We start from the raw sequence: 14,462 nt of genomic DNA, 5'->3' as shown, positions 1-14,462 counted from the left end.
GAAAAGCAAATGTTGGATAAACAAATGTTGACCATGCTTTGTAAAGACAATGAAAGATGGAGAGGACTCTGATTAAATGGCCCTTGCGAGGTTCCTCCCTGTCTATCACACCTAGTTTACATTATTCTATAGCTATTTTATGGTATTAACGCCCTACTGAATCAGACCTTCTATCTTCAATTCTTTTAGGCAGTTGGGGGGAAGATCAACATTTCTTTCAGAGTCTTTCATCCTTAAAAATAATCAAGCCAAAGAGACACATTTTGGGGTGGCAAATTCTGATCCCCCACAGGTGTTACGAGGGTCTAAGGACATTGGGGTGGCCTCAGATATGGACGATAGAATAAGTTGTCTAAAGGCTCTGACAGTTTTCAGGGACTCTGACAGAATCAGAGGTGACAGGTAGGGATAAATCCTCTGAGCAGATGGTAGAGAAAGTCACATCAATGTCAATTAAGAAGTCCAGTTTCCAATCCTCTCTATTAGGTATGATAGTGGGTTCTGGGGTGCAACTGAGGATTGGCTGACCCTGTCAATTGATGGGGTATTGTCCCAGAAGAGAGGGAAAATGGACCTCCTGAGGATGTTGGGGCTTAGGGAAAATGTTATTTGAGCTTTCCTTTCTTTTAGGTTCAAGGTAACTATTCTTCCAATGTCCTAGCTTTTTACAATGTCTGCAAATGTCTGGAGGCAAGCAGGGAAGGCCCTGTGGTTGGCGAGAAAGATGAGAAGACTTTGAGTCACTCTTAGAATCACCATTTTTGTTTTTGTAAAGACTCAATATGCACAGCAAGGACTGTTGATTTTAATTTCTTTTTCGTTTTTTTCCTGTAAGCTATTTTCAAAGACTTATGTGCCTGCCTCCATAACAATGCTGAGAGACTGACCTGACCAGCCAATGACACTATTTGGATTTGTCTCTTTATATCAAAGAAGATTTCCAACCAAGGAAGAAATTGAGAGATTTCTATGTTCTGGGGCTTCAGAGTTGAATGCAGTGTGCCTTTGTAAAGTCTGTATAAAGGGTTCCACAAAGGTCTTAGGGTGTTGCCCTTCCATCTGAGTGCATAAATCAATCTGAGACCAGTTTACCTTAGGGAGAAAGGGCTCTGTTACCCACCCCTCAGGTCCTGAACGCTGGCCTGGCTGAGTGGCTTCCTAGTCATTTGCAGGAAAGCCTGGGAGATTCTGGCCACCTGTTTCCTCTGTGGGGGGACTTTCCCCCTGAGGCCATCTAGCCTGTCTGATAACTGATGAGGATTATTTTGGGCTGGTTACTTTTAAAAACTGCAGACAGGAAAGAAACTCTGAAAAGTGGAATTTACTTACCCTTTGTTAAGAGACATTTACATTTGTAAAGGAAATCTCCATCTGTGAGGGTGTCTCCCTCTCTGCACCAGGAAGAAGGGGGGATGACCTTATCTCTAGAAACTCTGAATGGGGAAGTCAAGCACTTAAATCTGCATGGTAATCTTGCTCTTGTTTGCTGTACTTGTCTGGTAACCTCCTGTAACTGACTCTTCCATCACCAACATCCTCCTTTGTCTTTAGCTGAAGATGATATTTAAGGTGGTGGCTTCAGCCATTGACTTAATCCGATCTGACTCTTATCTAAAGTTATAGGACCACACAATAACCAGACCCCACCTACACTGATACCATTTTAACTTTTTTTACATAATGTGTCCTTTGTCTTGTAAAGAGATAACTCACATACCTATGCCTTAAATTTAGCCCTATCCTCAACCCAGGTTTGCAGCTCTTTACTGCCCATGGGTCCTGTCCCCATGGCTGCAGCTCTTTACTGCCTATGGATCCTGTCCCCATGCTATTCCATACTATTCTCTGAATAAAAGAGCACCACTTCCAGACCTCCTTGAGAGTCCAAGAAATCTTTCTTTCGACTCCTTGACTCACCGAGCCCGCATCAATAACTACAGTATAACCATAGGTGGGAAAAATGTCCCTTAAGAGCCAGACAAGGTTCCTATGAGTGGAGTTGTGAAAGGCCACTCATCTCTGTAACTCCTCTCAAAATTTGGTAGGATCTTCTGAAAGTGAAGGCACAAAGGCTTTGGAATTTAAAAGGTCTGCTACTGTCCAGGGGCCATGAATTCCTTATGGCAGGGGTTAGGATACATCCAGGGGGGCTGCTGCCTAGGGAGGCCTAGAGTTGACTAGGTTTGACTACAGACCCCGGGAAGTGGGAGGGGTTGCACAGTGCAGGGAAGTAAGTCTGGCTGTGGTGTCCTGGAGCCTGGGCCAGCTTTCTTTCCTGGCTGTCAGTGTTTATACAAGTAACCTGCACATTCCATGCCTGGAGATCAGGCCAGACTGCTCTCTGTAAATCTTGCAGGGAGAGGCGAGTCAAAGCAGGCAGCTGGGTGTTGGAGGGATTTTGAGGGGGAAGTTAGAGTTTTGGGAGTTACAGGAATTTGTTGTGGAAATGGAGCCAGATTTAGAGAAGGGGGGTTTGAAGCAGGGGACCAGAGAACCAACAGATCTTCTTGTAATTGCGGGCCCTCCAGGACCAGTTCAACTGACTCCATCTTATCAACAGAGTGCTTAAGAACTGTCTTTCAGAAAATTTGCAGAGTCACATAGCCAGAGCGTGCACAGAAGAAGAAATCTTGACCTGACATGACTGGGGAACCTAAGATCCTCCTCCCCACGGAACCAAAGGACCAGCACACAACCAGAACTTTAAAGTCAGACCCTTAGAACTGAGGAATCTGTCATTCAGGAAAATCCAGTGTTAAAATTCCTTCTCCACCTCACCATAAAGGTCTAGAACCTCACCATATGTGCTGGAAGCCCACCAATCAAAACCTGTCCCACCAGCACTTTCAGGGGCCAGCCTGTTCTCCCTAACCTCTTAAATTTCACCCCAAATCCTGAACTGAGGAGACAGATCAGAGGGCACTTGCCCCTTGTCTTCCTGCAGATCATTCTCTCAGAATAAAGCTGATTTCTCTCCCAAAAGCTGATGACGTAGTTAATTGGCTTGTTTGTGTGTATCAGGTAAGAGAACCCTATTTTTGTGTGGTAACAAACTGAATATGAGTGGGAGGAGAAGGAAGATTTACAGTGAATGTGGATTCTAACTTTTATTTGAAGTCTGATTTCTGTCCTTTCATGTTACTAGGGGAGTCTCTGAGGCGAGCTGTTACATTCCTTTGTGTCCTCTTTTGAATTCCATCTTCCCATAGGTACCGATAGGACATTTGTTTTGGATGAGAGCTCTCTAAAATGTTTTCAAATATAGAAGTTTTTCCAATTCAAAGGATCCATCATCTGGCCATTGATTAGTAGGATCTTCGAGGGTAGGTTTATTTCAATAGCTACTCAATCCAATAAACCTTTTTATGGAAAGACCCAGAGGTAACTTTCTAGGCACAGATGCAAGAGGAATCATCAAAGCAGGTTTAGAAGATGCGGCCCCCATGATCCAAACGTTCACTCCCAGAGTTAGTCTAAGAAAGCAAAGCTCTTCGTTGTCACAGGCAGTAAGAATAGTGTTTGTGAAAACCATGTCTCCAGTGTTCCACAAGAATGTGAGATTTCTCCAGTTACAGACCTGCCAATTTGTGACACAGGGTAGGGGATACTAGGATGGGACTTTCCCAGTATCAATGAGATAATGAAGGCTGAGACGACAAAGGCCCCTTATGGACTGTGACCATTTACTAAGACAAACTCCCCTGAAAGCTGTGAAGGCCAGGCAAAGAGAATGCTGCTTGTCACTTCTTGTCTTGTGTTCCCAGCCTGTTGGCTGGCCACCTGATACAGACCCAACAGCCTGTGTCCCCTGGCTGGCAGAGACCAGAGAGAATATTCTCACTGTTCACAAAGCCAGGCTTTCAGGACATAAAACATAATGGAAGGAGAATCTGATCTAGCTGCTGTTGTTTTGTTTTATTTGTGATGCACAGTAAAGTCAGTCTGAGCAGATGCTGATCTGGCGAGAACTGTAAATTCACCAGTCTGTGAGGTCAACTCAAACAATAGGCTTATCAGACCTGTGCCTGTGTTTTATCCTACGATTTTCCTCTTTATGACAAATGACACAAAAGACAGAGACCATCTCGGGAGAAAAGGGATCAATAAAAAACAACAAAACAGAAAACACTAGAGTTGCTATACCCAAAAAGCTACACAATTGTTCACACAAATTTTGTCCCCTGCTGTCTGAACTTGGAAAGGGAGAGGCAAGAGGAGACTCTGAGCACTCTCACGCTGACCGGACCCTGCAGGCAGAGTTCTGGGAGACTGACATGGTAACAACTCTTTCCAACTGACAGCTTTTGTCAAATGTCCCGGGATCTCTCAGCTGCAGCCCCCAGAATGAGCAGTGTCCCAGTCAGCACTATTCCATCCTCACCACCAGAAACTGCACAGGAGGCAAAACCTTTACCTCTACCCTCTTAGAGTCTCTGGCTGGGCCTGAGAATTAAATTGATATAAGATATATTAATAAGAGAAATTACAAATTTATTTAATATTAGTTTTACATGACACAGAAGCCTTCATAAGGAAATGAAGACCCAAAGAAGTGGTAAAACCTAAAGCTTATATACTAGGTTGAACAAAGAGTGGCAATTGTGGAAAAGTAACTAAAATGAGGAAACTAGAGGAAGATAAGAGTTATCTTAAGAAGCTCTGTCAGTACAGGATTCTCTTGGCTTCCAGTCCCATTTCTGGTGATAAGAATGTTTCTTTCCTCCTGGCACAGGGCGAGCAGCTCTCACATGGGGGTTTTAATTTCTGCTTTCAGGAAGAAAAGGGAAATTAGATTGCCTTTCTTGTACCTGCTGTTTTTTAAGTGCTTTTAACTCAAAAAAATCAATATGCCAAGGCAGCATATTTTGGGGTGGCATGTCCTGACTCCCTTCATTTTCTTCCTGGGTATGGTCACACTTTCCTCAGTGTTTTTTTTTTTTTTTTTTGCATGTAACTTTTTATATTGGAAATTTTTAGGTAATATATTGTAGCAACTCTGGATTCTTGTCCCCTCCAGGGGTAGTTGTTGTTGCTGACTTTTTTTTTCTTTAATGATCTGCCTGGATTAACTCCGTAGAGTCTGTCTTCCCAGCCGTGTGCACCCAGTGTCTCTGCTTAGGTTTTTTTAAAATGTATTTTTGTTTTATTTTTAAGCCTGGCTCCCTAGGGGTCAGCATAGCTTAATGGTCAGCCCATGATTAATTGGAGGTTGTGCATAAACATCTTGAACCAGTAAGGCATCACCATTTGCCAATGGATCTGCGTGTGTTTAAGGAATGTAATCAAAGTCAAGTCAGTTTACAAGTCTGCTCCGGCTTATTCTTTCTGCGTATTCAAGGATTCACGTTTGTCAGGGACAAGTAGATGGCCAGGGCCCTATCTTATCTTTCCCCTGCGCATGCACATCCTTGAGCATGCATGCAGTCTTCCAAATCACCTGGACTGAGTGGACACTTAGGAAGGCTCACTATCACTATCTCAATCTCTGCATTTCCCTTTTAATTTTCTGGCTGGTCTGTCAGTCTGTTGTTTGCTCAAGCAGTACTGTGACCTCAGGCAGCTTTCTTAAATCGTTTGCTATTATTCCCGGATTTTCCTGCTATCATTTTTGACAATGCCTTTGGGTATCTGTTCTCCACTCCAAAACAAATCAGCACCCTCTAATAAGGAGGCTGCTGGTCCTCACGGCTTGCCCTGCCCTAGTAAAATTACTGAACAGCGGAGCTGGTGGAGGGCAATGGCAGAAGCCCCAGGATAAAATGCCACAGACTCTCACTCTTCTTCCTGAAGCTTGGTTTTTCTTGAATAAATGCTTTTCCTTTAGATGGGTGCCTTTGCTCAATTTCCAAAATCCTGAACTGGTTGTTTTTAACAGTTTTGTCTGGTTTTACGTTTGCATTTTAGGGAAATGATTTGCCTCCCTCCTCACTCGACCTTTCTAGAAGTCCCATCTCAAAGTCAAAATTTTTGCTTTGGGCCAGAGGTCATTGTAACATTTCATTATGACATATGAAAAAGGAAAAGATATGCAAGACTTATGGACAAACTTATGAATAAGGAGATATACCACGTTTTTAAATAAAAAGATTCAATATAAAAAAGATAGAACTAATGTTACTCCAATTAAAATATCAGTGGGATTCGTGATAGAACTTGGTTAGACAATGTAGATATTGACACAGGCATAAACCAACGGTACAGATTAGCAAGCTCACAGATTGTAGTAGGCAGAATTCTAAGAATGACTCTCCATGACCCTTGCCCTTCTGTAATACTTTGACTGAAGTGGGATATGATGAAATATCCTTTCCAGAATTATGTTACAGTATATGGAAAAAGGAAGATTATCTGGATAAACCTAATCTAATCAAAAGAGCCTTTAAAAGGAGAGAGTTTTCTTTGGCTGACGGAAGGAGAGAAACTCAGAGATTAGAAGCATGAGTAAAATTTGGCATGCTATTGCTGGCATGGCATTTGAGGATGGAGGGGGCCACATGCCAAGGATTGTGGGTGGCCTTGAGTTGCTGAGAGTGGCCCCAGGCTCACAGCCAAGGAAATGAGAACCTCACTCCTATAGCCTCAAAGAACTGAATTCTGCCAAGAACCTGAAAGAGCGTGAAAGCAAATTATTCTCCAGAACCCCCAGATAAGAGTCCAGCCCAGCCCACACCTTGATTTCTACCTTGATACTTATAAAAATCCTTCCAGGCCTGCCTGGACTTCTGATCTACATAATTGTGAAATAATAAGTGTGTGTTGTTTTAAGCCGGAAAATCTGTGATAATTTGTTACACAGCAATAGAAAACTAATACACAGACATATACATATATAAATATTTGATATATGACAGAGCTGGCTGGGCAGATCATTGATGAAAGGAGGGTCTATTCAATGAATAATCCTGGGACAAATGGTCATATATACACAGTCATATTTTGCTTAATGACAGGGATCCATTCTGAGAAATGCACCATTAGGCAATTTTGTCACTGGCTGAACATCAAAGAGTATATTTACACAAACGCAGATAGTACAGCCTACCTTACACCCAGGCTATATGATACCAGTCTTGTGGGACTACCGTCGTATATGCGATCCGCCGTTGACCCAAACGTCATTGTGCAGTGCACGACCATAGAAAAGAAACGGCTTGGATCTGTACCTCAAAATATGACAAGAAAATAGAAGCTTTTAAATGTTTACAAGAAATTTTAGAAGAACTTCATGAACCTGGGGTAAGGACTTCCTTAATGAAAAACGTACAGTAAAGAAAAGATTGAAAATTCAAGTACAGGGGCCAGCCTGGTGGCGCAGCGGTTAAGTTCACACATTCCACTTTGGCGGTTTGGGGTTCGCTGGTTTGGATCCCAGGTGCAGACATGGCACCGCTTGTCAAGCCATGCTGTGGCAGGCGCCCCACATATAAAGTAGAGGAAGATGGGCACGGATGTTAGCTCAGGGCCAGGCTTCCTCAGCAAAAAAGAGGAGGACTGGCAGTAGTTAGCTCAAGGCTAATCTTCCTCAGGGAGAAGGAAAAAATTTTCAAGTAGATAAAAAATTTTAAATTCTATTTTTCAAAGGTCAACATTAAACAAAGAAAAAGAAAGGAAGGAAAAGACAAGAAATCTTAAGATCAGGAGTGCGGGGCATCTTAGAAGTCATGAGAGAAGCATGTTGGAAGGAAAGAAGTTGCTCCCATGTTGCATTCTACAGAGAGGCGGAGTTAGAGGAAGACAGCAAAGCATGCCCTAGACTTGAGGACACAGAATACACTGGTGACCAGAACAAGGGCGGTTTCAGTGGAGCAGGAGGAAAACCTGGGTAGGGCATGGACCCTGTGCCTCTTGCTCATCTCCCTTCCAGAAAACGCCACGCCTTCCTAAATGCTCTGTCACTTGCATATTCATAGCTTTCCCCAAATTCCTGAACTTGGTAGTGACAGGTTTCAATTTGGCTTTTATTCTGTAAAAGAACAAGTAGAATTATGACCTGTTTCACAATTTACTTAGCTGACTTCACGTGCTTTTGACAATTCTATCAATTTTCTGACATTTTTCTCTCTCTAGGAAGATGAGAAAGAGAGGAACCATAACAAAATTGTGACTATCCCTACAGTCAAAATAGGTCCTAATTGTTTCTAATCAAGCTGAGCTTTCCAGAGGGTCAAAGAATGGAAACCTGAGGCGCATCTGTTACGGAGCCCTAACGGACTGGTGACCCACAAGTGGGTCCTTTTGCCTAGAGCTGCTCATGCCAATACAACGAGACCAGGTTCGGAATAGCAAAGCAGAAACTTTACTCACTGATTAATGAATAGAGGAGGCAGAACTCGTGCACTAAAGCACCTTCTCCTGGAAGGGAAGGTGAGCAGGTTCTTATGGGATACGAAGGGGGAGTGGCGGGGGCATTTGAGGTATGCGCAGATCTTCCCTTCTTGCGCACGGCACCGTTTGCGTGTTTCTTTTTGTGCAGGGCACCCCATCAGCATCTTGGACCTCGGCGTGCAGGTCTGGACGGGTCCTGCAGTTTGGCCCTGTGGCAATGTTCTGCCTTGGTTCCTATAAGCAAGCACAACTTAAAACAAAGCATTAGACATAGAAAATATTTAGGGACTTCTCTCGGTAACACATCCAGCCAGTGCAAAAATCCTATACCTCATGTATGTGTATTCTGCATCAAAAAAACCCTGAAACGAATCTTCCCCCTTCTTCCTCTTAGTGTCCTTTGCCAGGTTGACCTAACTGATCCTTTGACTCTGTTACTTCGATAAAAAGAAGTCAGCTAAGGAGGGGCAGGGGCCGGGCCAGGGCCTGGGCCTGTGCTCCCTCTAGAGGGCTTGTAACTCAACCCATGGAATCTTGAAAGTGTTCTCCTTCCTCAAAATCATTCTCCACCAACAAAAATAGCTCCAAAACCACAGCAGCTCTGGATGTACAAAAGGATTTCAAAATTTCTCTAACGAAGATTATAATTAAAATATTTCAATGGGGTTTTAATTTTCTTTCTGGGCTATGCCGTTTCCCAGTCCTCTCCAGGAGCTGCTATTGTTCAATCCTGACAGAATTCTCTGTTAGAAATTACAGCCTGCTGCCTCTGAGCATCTTCATTAAAATGCAATGCTGCCAGATATATCCACATGCATATGAATGAAGCATCTATAGAATAATTAAGCCATGAATAACACATTGCTGAGCATGGCTTTTCCTGAATAGGGAAAGAATGTTATTTATGAACCCAGAGATTTTATATTACGTGAAAACATAATTGGCAATAACAAGTATTATTTGAGGACGCATTAGTTTAAATCATGATTGCCCTGTTACAGACTCCATTTTTAATAAAATGGCGATTTACATTGGAAAATGGATGAGAATTTCTGTGCCATTTTTCTTCATTTTGCTCAAAAGGCTGCCCGAAAGCTTTTTGGCAATGGGGATTGCATAATTTGAGAATCTTCTTTTAGATCTTTTATAAACAAAAGATCATTAGCATCACAGCAACTTCGCAGGCCTGGGTTCAAACTAATAGCGATATATCAATGGAAAAACATAGATACTATTCTCAAGCCGTTCTTAGGCTTTTTCAAGGAACAGTGTGGAAGGGAAAGCTGAGCTTCCTTGAATCCACCCCTCCCCCCCCGCAGTGTGTTTGAGTCAAGAAGCAGTCCTTTCACCAAGGCCCCAGCTTAGCGATGACCACGTGCTGGAGTTAGAGTGTGCTGTCGTCTGCGCACTGTTTAGTGTTTAACCCTGTGTCCCCCTGAGACCCTCAGCCCTGGTGCTCCGAGGGCTGAAGTCACCGGCGCAGAGAAGAAGCAGGTGAGGGGCCAGAGGGAAAGGGCGTCGCAAGGTTTACGGTGAAAGGAAGAAGAAAATGTCTCTTCCTTCTTGGCCTTCCTCAGGCTCCCTGTTGGTTCTCTTTCATAGTCATAGTTTGTGTTTATTTTCACATTTGGACGTTTTCCTTCTTTTCCAACAGACGGCACATGCCTGGCAGCCTCCCTGAGCAGGGGGCGGAGTCCAACGTTGATGGAGCCGACTTCCGGCTTCTAGTCGGCACCCATAGCCGTCTCAAGAACCTGCTGCAAATCTTGGGACCCCTGCCCTCCTTCCCGGTCTCCCCTGCAGGGCCCTCAGTTCTGCTCTCCTTTCTTTTTACCTGGGTTACAGCAGCTTCCCCTCCAGCGCCTCTGTCCACCCCGCCTTCCATCGCTGCAGTCCCGCCCAGCACAAGCACGCTCCCTAAACCAGCTCTGCCTGTGTCACTTCTCTGATGAAAATTGGCCAGTGGCTTCTCATGGCTTAGGATCACTTGCAGCCCACTTAACACGGTTCAAACGGCCGCGCAAGACCTGGCCCCGGACTGCCTCTCTGCTCCCTCTGCCCAGCCCTGAGTGGCCTCCGGCCTCCAGACTGACTGAATTACTCACCGCTCCTTGAGGTCCTCGTGTCCCTGTCCTCACACACGCTGTTCCCTAAGGGACATCTATCCCTCCTTCAACATTCAGCTCACAGGCCTGCTACTCCTGCAGGCATGCCCTGGCCATCCGCACTCCCGCGGTGTGCACATCCCCCTTGCACCCTGAGGATCACCTGCGACCTCTAGGAGACACTCTCTTAGCCGCGCCACGACTGTTGACGTGCTTCTGTTTTCCCTGCCAGAGTTCAGCCTCCTGGAAAGCAGAAAAGTGTTCTGTACAGCTTTGTGTTCCTATCACCTGTTCCCATGCATAGCAACACAAGTTGCTTGAACAAAAGCGTGAACTGCCTGTAGGAACAGGCAGACGACAGAGATGCTGTCCCTCCAGCCTGACATGGCCCTGAGGAGAAACACAGATGCCTAGAGACTGGAAGGCTTAAGTTTCACTTTGACTCTGCTACGTGCTGAGTTACAATCAGTAATGTCATTCCTCTGAGCCTGTTTCCTAACCTGGAAAACAGATACATACTCGTATTTCGTAGAGTAGTTCTGAAGGTTAAACTGAATGAGAGAACAGAAGTGTTAGGGAGGAGGCTTGGCACATAGTATGCAGTCAGTAATCGTTATTAGGAGTATTGTTGTTTTTATTACTATTAAAACACAGCCAATAAGGAGCTGGCCCCGTGGCCGAGTGGTTAAGTTCATGCACTCCGCTGCAGGCGGCCCAGTGTTTCGTTGGTTTGAATCCTGGACATGGACATGGCACTGCTCATCAAACCACGCTGAGGAAGCGTCCCACATGCCACAACGAGAAGGACCCACAACGAAGAATACACAACTATGGACCGGGGAGCTTTGGGGAGAAAAAGGAAAAAAATAAAATCTTTAAAAAAAAAAAACACAGCCAATAAAAACTAAAAAGGCCATTTGGGGTGGGTGGGATGTGTCTACCTTCATTTTAAAGGTTCATTGTACCATTAAAATGGGACACTGGACCCCAGTAGTCCATGAGGAAACACCGTAACTACAGCAGCCTAAGCAGCCTGCAGGCAGGCCTTGCCTTGCTTCTCCTCCTAGTTCCTCCGTCGTGGTGTGATGGGCAGAAGGAGCCTCTGCTCTAGTTCCCACATTTAACTAGTGCATGTATTGTGAGGGGCACCGCACTGAGCACAAAGTGAGGGGTTTAAACAGCACAGAATGCAAAAGATAACCTGACCTCCGAGTCAGAAGGTCGGGCTTAACCATGGCACTGACCAGCGGTGTGACCATGGGCAAATCACACCTATTCAGGCAACTGTTCTCTCCTCATCTACATAATTAGAAAAGTGGGTGGTCTGATCTCTAAGGTTCCTCACATCACCAAAATCGTAATTACAAGTGGAAACATGGCCCCCACCCTACAAAAAATTCTAATTGTGATAGGACTAAAATAGTAAAGTCTAAGCGACCTGGTTTTGCCCACTTCATTCCCTCTCTGCCCTGCTCGTACAATACTGCCAGACTAACACTCGGATTTCACAGAGTGGCGTCTCCAGAACGTGGGAGGTGTGGAAAGACCAGACGCTGCCTGGCTGGTTGTCTGGAGGACAGCAGGGAGAGCTGCACACTGACGGAGGAGGGGGACGAGAGGAAGAGTGAGGGAGCGAGGAGCAGAATTGAGAGAGGAGACTGGGGGGGAGTCTGGGGCTGGAAGGACGCAAATTAGGGGAGAGTCATTGGGCGCTGGAGGAGGTAGACAGGGCGTTTCATGAGTTACCATGGGATATGACCTCCAGTCCTATTTATATCCTTCAAGAGAGGCAAGAAAAACAGTGCAATTCAGAAGGACTGGAGTCCCCTGAATGCGGCACCTCCTGAAGGACTGGGCTAAGTGGCTCAAGGTTCAGGGGACGTACACCGGTTCATGAGAAGACAGAGAGAGGTACCATTGGTAAACCCACAAGTATGTTTGCTCTGAATATGTGTTTAATTTTCAAGGGTAAGGAGATGGCCGGGCCTGGTGGTCTAGTGGTTAAGATTCAACACATTCACCTCCTTGGCCCGGGTTCATTTCCTCATCAGGGAGCCACAATACCCTTCCATCGGTTGTCTAACTGTGGCGGCTGAATATTGCCGTGATGCTGAAAGCTCTGCCACCAGTATTTCAAATACCAGCAAAGTCACCCATGGTGAACAGCTTTCAGTGGAGCTTCCAGACTAAGACAAACTAGGAAAAAGGACCTGACCACCCACTTCTGAAAAAACTGGCCATGAAAACCCTATGAGTAGCAGTGGAACGTTGTCTGATACAGCGCCAGAAGGTGAGAGGATGGCACGAAAAGACTGAGTAGAGTTCCGCTCTGCAGTACACAGAGTTGCTAGGAGTCGGAATCCACTGAAAGACACTGTCAACAACAGAGGAGATGAATGAAATATAGTTTAGGTGCCTTCAGAAAACTAAAAAATTAAAATTTTGACATTTTAGAGACAAGGGAAAGGAACAAGTGGTGAATTTCATCATTATCCAATAATAAGATGGTCAGGCCTAATGAAATACATTTAACTGACCTAGTTGACCAAAGTAAAGAAAGTATTCCAGTACTGTGAATGGGAAAATATTTCACAAAGATGTTCAGATTACTCAGAAAAGCTTACTTTCTTTTCTTTCTTTTTTTAACAACTGTTAACAGGAAAAGTAATGTGGTTATATTTTAAGAAAGATATGACTACCTTTCTACTCAAAATGGCTGACCTTTCAGCTGAATTTTTGAGGAAAGTAAATGTCAGTTAGGGAAACAACATGGTGAGGACATGGAACCTGATGAATGCAAGGAACCATAAATCATTTAGTTAGGCTAAGTAGGGGAGTGATGTCTGCATTTTAGAAAGATCGTTCTGGTTGAATGATCACATCACGTAGGATACCTTGAAAGAAAGCAGAGCCGGGAGTTAAGTTAGAAACTGGGCCAATAATCCAAATGAGAAACAGCGGGAACCTGACCCAACAGTGGGACTGAGAGTGCCGGGGAGAAGCCTCATGTTTAAGTCCCTTCTTTTGCACTGACTATACATGTCATCTTGGGCCAATTACTTACTTCTCTAAATTATAATTTTGTAGTCTAGAAAATGTGAACAAGGGTACACAGGGCTGTCGAAGGAATAAAAAAGATAAGGCATGGAAAGCCTTCAGCACAGTTCCTGGAATGAAAAATATAGACATGGAAATAATTAGCAAATATGTGGGAGTTAAACTATGAGGTTGCCCGAGTATGGAGTATGGAGTAGAAAAGCAGAGGGCCAAGGTGCTCTAGGTTAAGAGAGCTGACATCCAATGCCTTAAACACTAACCCACCTGCTGCTCTTCTTTATGGAAGAGAAAACACATACTGTGTAAATGATGACACTGCCACGACCAACCAGCTCTTTGCTTCTTGGCAGCTCTGCCTATGGCTCATTTTGGGAACTAGCAGCAAGAAACAAGGGGAAGAAAGCATAAGTCAAGGTGGCTGGTGTGCCTTCTTGATAAATCACCCCGTTCCCCCCTTGGCCTGATGAAGCTGTATGATTTCTCTGATGCTCAGATGGGATGGAAAAATGAGGTCTGCTTTTTTAAGCTGTTTTGATTTTGAGGTTTAATTAGTGTTGTTCTGGGGAATTCATTGCTTTAATTAATGATGTGCCCTGAATCTCTTCAGTGAAGAATGCCATTGCAAACATGAATATGTAATGAGTACAACTTTCTCCACCCCTGCGCGGGAGGCTGGCTGTTGCTTGGCTCTCGCCTCTCAGTACAAGGACAAGGACCTCAGGTACTAAAACGAGCTGGGCTGCAAGCTTTGATTTGTGTGTCTGGTTTTTTTCAGCTCAAGTGCTCTTTTGTTTGTTTAAAAGCTGGGTCCATTAACAAGCAAACCAGAGAGAAAAAACAATCAGCTTGCTTTGGTGCACTTTGAGTCCTTCTCTTAACTGTTTATAAATCAGTAAGCTAAGTTCTCAGTCAGGGTTTCTCAGTATCAGCACATTTTGGACCCGATATTCTGTGTTGTAGAAGGCTGCTCTATGT

Source organism: Equus quagga, chromosome 18 (assembly GCF_021613505.1).
Source record: "Equus quagga isolate Etosha38 chromosome 18, UCLA_HA_Equagga_1.0, whole genome shotgun sequence".
Taxonomy (NCBI): Eukaryota; Metazoa; Chordata; class Mammalia; order Perissodactyla; family Equidae; genus Equus; species Equus quagga.
The sequence above is the reverse complement of the archived record's forward strand: the minus strand, read 5'-3'. Positions refer to the sequence as shown.